The sequence below is a fragment of the Pinus tabuliformis genome, chromosome 6, assembly GCF_031772625.1.
Source record: "Pinus tabuliformis cultivar Carrire ecotype Pingquan chromosome 6, CPIR1, whole genome shotgun sequence".
Taxonomy (NCBI): domain Eukaryota; kingdom Viridiplantae; phylum Streptophyta; class Pinopsida; order Pinales; family Pinaceae; genus Pinus; species Pinus tabuliformis.
The window spans coordinates 1461486358-1461492357 of NC_142292.1; positions in this window are offsets into that span (position 1 = coordinate 1461486358).

Sequence of the window (6000 nt, forward strand, 5' to 3'; positions counted from 1 at the left end):
ACAGAAGCAAAAAGATGCAAAATTGTGAAAGAACTGAGAGAAACCTCCAAGTAATGACCAAAGGAAATCAAATCAAGAAATTCTCAAGAAAGAGACTCAAAACACCCAATTGATGAAAGCTAAGAGCAGGAACAAGCTTAGGTGAAGATCTTTGACAGGGTACTAAAGGATCTGGGCAGAAAACACTAAGAAAAAACAAAATCTAAAAGCAATTAAAGCAAAAATGGAGTTTTCCTAAATTTTTACAGGAAGACGCAGGCAACCCGTTAGAACAGGCGCGGGCCCGCTCTGTGCAAACGGCAACAGCGCGTCCAAAGACGCACTGTGCAGTACTCAGAGGGTGCGTCCTTCTCGAAAAGTTAAGAAAAACCAAATCTAACTAAATCTAAAGCTAAGCCACCCAAATACTAATTCTCACAGTCAAAAACCAGAAAATAAAAATGATTTTCTCAGAGAAAAGTTCATTCAAAGGAAAAATCTTTTTCATTAATGGAATCCCCAGCGGAGTCGCCAATTTGTCACACGGAATTGGTCAAGGGTGCGGACACGACTGACCTTCCTAGAAGTCTAAGACGTTCTAATGACAAACAAGACAAAATGGAGTGATCTTTCTCTAAATACACCTTTTACAACATGAAAACTACAAGTGTTTAGGCTTACCTTATTCCAAAACGCTGTTGTTGAAGTCCGTTCTTGACGATCCGGATGAGCTCCTCCTTCAAGTTAATTCCTGCAACCACAAACAATCAAACAATTACCAAGCACTTGCATTTCATATAATAAAACATATATTCAACATGCAGACCAAGGAACACATGAAATAACTCATTAACACAAGCTATTGAGAAAAATAAACCAGTTTGTATTAATAACGAAACAAAGAAACTCTTACAACCTGGCCTTGGTGTTGTGCAAGTTCCTCCCAGGGTCCATCAAGGGTTTTCCTCTACTTTGACAAAGCTCACCCTCTTCCAAGTAGAATCAAGTAAAGACAATCTCTCCTCACAAAGGCTCTAATGGAAGACCTAAATCCTGCAGCATTTACCCAAAGAAAATGTATAGCTCCAACCTCTTCTCCTTCTGGCTCAATGCCTTTATTTATAGTGTTGTAAAGAGGTTATTCAGGTCCACTATCAATGGGATCATCCCCCTCTTTGGGTGGGATAGCTCCCTTATTGATGGGATAAGTTCCCCCTTAATAGAGATACATGAACCAACTGGAGGCGCATCCATTTCATCAAACCGACCTCTAGAATGTTCTAGAAGTAACCACAAGTAACTTTTTCAAGATAAAACTCGCGCATTTTGCCTTTTACAGAGGGACGCACCTGTCCCTTAACATACAGAGCGTCCATGGATGCAGCTTTTGTGAACATGGTCAGCGTCCCCGCAGGTAAGGCTAGAGAGAACCTGCGACCCCAGAGATAAACATAGTTTTTACAAGACTTTCTCTCTTCTTTGAGTTTGAGATGGATAACAGAGGCATGAGACTTGCCTAAGAGGGTAGCATGACTGTTGATTTGAGCCATACTAACTGTAAGTAGTCAAGGTGACATTTTTTAGTGTAACACTAGTATTGCTGGTAAAACAAAGCATGTATCCTCTTATGAACCTAGCTACTTGTTCTTGCATCTTGGGCCAATACACATATCTCTGCAAGTTAGCCACAATTTTTCCTACACCAAAGTACCCTACAACCATGAAGGTGTGAGCCTCTCTAATCAGCTACAAATTCTCACCTTTATGAGCACATATCTGATCGAATCTATAGGGTAACCCATCCTGGGGATGGTAGTCAATGGTGGTGTCCCCATTATGCACACAACTCTATCTCTGCAACGACTGATACACCTCCTTGAAGACCTCATCTTCTAAATATGCCTCTATGTATGAATCACGGGTGAATGGATCCATGTGCATAATAATCCCCAAAGTTTTAATCCTTTATGTGGGTGGCCTTAAAAGCATATCGACCAACTTGCTTGTGCTTCCCTTCTTATACTTGATCACCAAATGAAATTGTTGTCAAAACCTATTGTAGTGGCTACAATACTCTCCAAAATTTTGGACTACATCCAATTTCAGAGCATTCCTTTGTTTTTCCTTGATGTTTGCAAACACTCAGGCTCATCCCATGAGCTCATGTCGAGTCTTTGTACCCTCCTCCCTTAACCATTCAATGGACATCCTTTAGCATGTTGGTCACAATGTCATGCTTGCAGTCATGTTTTAGGAATGTTCAAGGTCTGACTTCATGTGTACAAGTTGTACTCGCTATATAAGAATTTGTCGCACTCAAACACGAGGTTGTATGCAATGATGCGCAAGTGTCATCGCGATCGTTCAACGATTTGTCACAAGTGTCACACTTGTCATGCACAACCATTGGTCAGCCACACTGAGTGTATGTTGTCTTATTGGTTCGAGGTATCTTGTCATCGAGTCATGTTGAGTGTATGTTTGCAAGGTCATACATGCATGAGTTCACTCACTCACACAAGTAGTCATTTTGCTGAAGATTTATTGACCAGACCACTCTCCACCAGCCGGACCTCCATTGAGTTTCACTGTGGAGTCTCAACCCTTAGTGATCATGTACTGCTGCCCATAATTGCGTAGAGCTTGAGGTTGCCTCCTAGGAAGTCTGCACTACACAATCATGGAATCGACTTGGTTGACTATCACCTAGAACAATGCAAAACTTTCCCAACAAGCCATCTCAATTTTCATTCTCCGTAAGATAATCTATCAAGGCTCCTACTCATCAACTAGAGATTTTAACTGGGTAGTGACCTTAGGCTCCACTCCTCCAAAAAAGTGTGCATAAGATATCATCATGCCTGCCTTTGCTGACTAAAGAAATTGCACAAACAGATAGAAAATTGCTGCCTATCACTGCATTGTTTCTGAAAATTGTGCAATTTTGTCAGCGACTTCCCCTGTCACTCGGCCTGTGGCTCCTCCTAAAAACTACATAGTTTTATTAGACTGTCCTGCAGCTGCTCGACACCCCACTTAGATTAGAAACTGTGCAGAAATTCCCTACAATCTTTCATCCCAGTTCTGCTTAGTTTTAGTTAGTAAGCTCTCGTAGCCCACTCCTAGCATCCCCTAAGAATCTGCACAATTTTCACTGCCAGTTTCCTCCTTGCTGCCTGCACTATCTCCCTAAAACAATTGCATAGTTTTTCCTCCCATAAAAAACTACACAGTTTTGCCTCCTAGATGAGCCAGATCCCACAGAATGTCATTGTTGTTCGAGACACTCATCCTAGCCTCCTAGTGACCTCTGCATAATTTTCCCTACCAGTGCCCTGAAGCCCCGCATCCGAGCCTAAAATGTTCTCTGCGCAGTTTCATAGCCTTGTCCTCTCGCCCATTCACCTACACCCGAAAATGAAAGATGATGCATCATGGTAGACTAGGAGATTTCTAGATTTGATGTTGTCTCATCATGAGTGAATGCAGATAAAGGTACACAGATGAGACATGGTATGATGATGAATGGTATGAATAAGCAGCGCATGCTAGGAAACTTGTTCGCTAATAGATAAACACATGAAGCATGCATATTACTAGCGAAGGGGACACATGCACGCGAAACATAAGGCAAGCACCAATACCATTAGAGACTCCACACACCTTTCCATGTGGAGGTGAAGCTATGATACACCAAGAGCACACTCATCACTCAGAAGCATTGCATCTCGACATGGACACCACCATCAGCATGAGCATACCATCGTTGTTGTGTCGAGTCATTTCATGAGTCATCTCAGCCACATCACTACTCTGGGCCATACTGTTGTAATCAATGTAATGTAACATGGAAGTCCAAGATACCCATATGTAAATTTGAAGAGTCATGCATGTCAAATAGTCATGAGGGAAGTCAAAGAGTCGAAAGGGTTAAATTCACCCTTGTCTATATATACCCCTCATTTGTACATGCAAAATACTTTTCACCTTGGATCCTCCCACATAACCTTGATAGTCTGTAGTATTTTCTTTGAGGAGCGAGTAGTGGCTCCAATGCCCCGCTATTAGGGTTAGTGATGTAATGGTGTACGAATGTGTCTTGGAACTTTCACTTAATTCAGAAGCTTGTTAACAGGCCAACACATTTTCACACATGTATTGTATTCGTTTGTAAGACTATTCTTTGGATGCTTGTAATGCATGTTGCTTTAACCTATATTAAGATAGTTGAACTATTTCAGTTTTTCTAGTACATATGTTGTTGGAAATGTTTTGTATCATTTGTTAACGTTGTCTTGCCCATGTGGACTATTCTGCCAGACACTCGACATATTCATTCTCGTAAACTTGTTATAACGACTATCGCACTTGTGTGGACTATTTTGCTCGGTGTTGTACGTTCTATCTATTCACCCTTGTGTTTGTGACTACGACATCTGTGTGGACTACTCTACCAAAAGCTATGCATGTCCTGTTGTGTTGTGTGTCTCTAACAGAGTTGGGATTATTCCCTTTCGACTTGAGACTCACTCTCATCCTCTCCCTCTATGGTGAAAGAAACTTGACACAAGTTACACTACGCACTCACCCAACATGCGAACCTTGTTATTCAAAGAAAAAGTAAACCACTCTCATGTGTTGACAAGAAAGAGCTAAGGCATATCTTTAAGATAATGGAAACTGGGCCATCATACCGGATGGGACTCCTATACGAAACGGTGTGAGGTCTAGTTCGGACTTCATACCGAGGAGATCCCTTGAATGTTGGTGGGTCCAGCACCATCAAAATTTCTGGTGCAAAGAGGGTCACCAGTTGTTTATGGTTGAATGTCCTCTCACCACCACTCATCAATCATTTGGTCAAGAAAGTAACTCACACTCCCTCTCACCTACACACAAATCTAAAGTTGGTTACTCCTCACCTCATAGACGTGAACATGAAATTTCATATCAACACCTCTTCTTTGTCCATCCCAACACCTGTCAGTTTGCCAACGTAGTCAGATTGATCCCAGGAATACATGATCTTCCATACACATCAAATAAGCCAAAGACCACTCCCATAGGAGTTATTATATCATCAGTGTAAGAAGCGGTTCTTGCCATGCTCGAAGGTCTGGCAGAAGCTGTTGAGAATAGAGAGGAAACTCAGTCTTCTGATAGGGAAAACAAGACACCCTTGTGATCTTGGGCTCATACTCTGGTACAGGAGGTAGAGGGGAAGACAGTGGAGGAGGCAGAGGCAGAGACGAACCAATAGACTCAGAGTGGGAACCTTCAAATTCTGAAGAAGAGGAGGAGGATGAAGAAGAAGAAGAAATGGCTAACCAAAACTTGGAATGGATGATTCAGGAACCATTGGCTCTCCTAGGTGCTTTACATAGGATTCCAAAGCATTCGAGGAGGATGTGGATAAAGTATGACCCTAACAGAACAGTGAAGGTAGAAGACCACTTGGAAAACCTCTACCTGCAACTGCAGACACTCGAGGTATGACATGGTGACGTTGCATACAAATTGTTTCGCATACCTTGGATGGCCAAGCAGCGGTATGGTATCATAGCCTTCCTATCAATTCCATTCATAACTGGGTGTTGACATTGTTGGACCCACAAACATGTCAGGGGATCTCCCCCGTAGGAAGTCCCAAAAAGACCTCAGACCATTTGGTGTAGGAGTCCCAACAATCAGTCGTATGGTATCGCCTTGACCGCAGTTGCGCGCAGAGGTACTTAATATGTCCTTGTTGGTAGCAAGGGTTTGAAAAGCATAGCAAGCCAAGGAAGGTGCATGAATGGTTATAACACATGGAAGGTGGAATGAGTGCACCCCTTGGAAACATGTATAAACATGCAGCTTGGAAGGGAACAAACGAGCAAATATGCATCACAAATTGGAAGGAAGTTGAACCAACAATCCAAAGTGATGATTAAACCAACAACAAATTTCAGTAAGATTCATACATACATATATACAAAGAGTCTATACATACATGAGTAACAAAAAAGATATATATATATA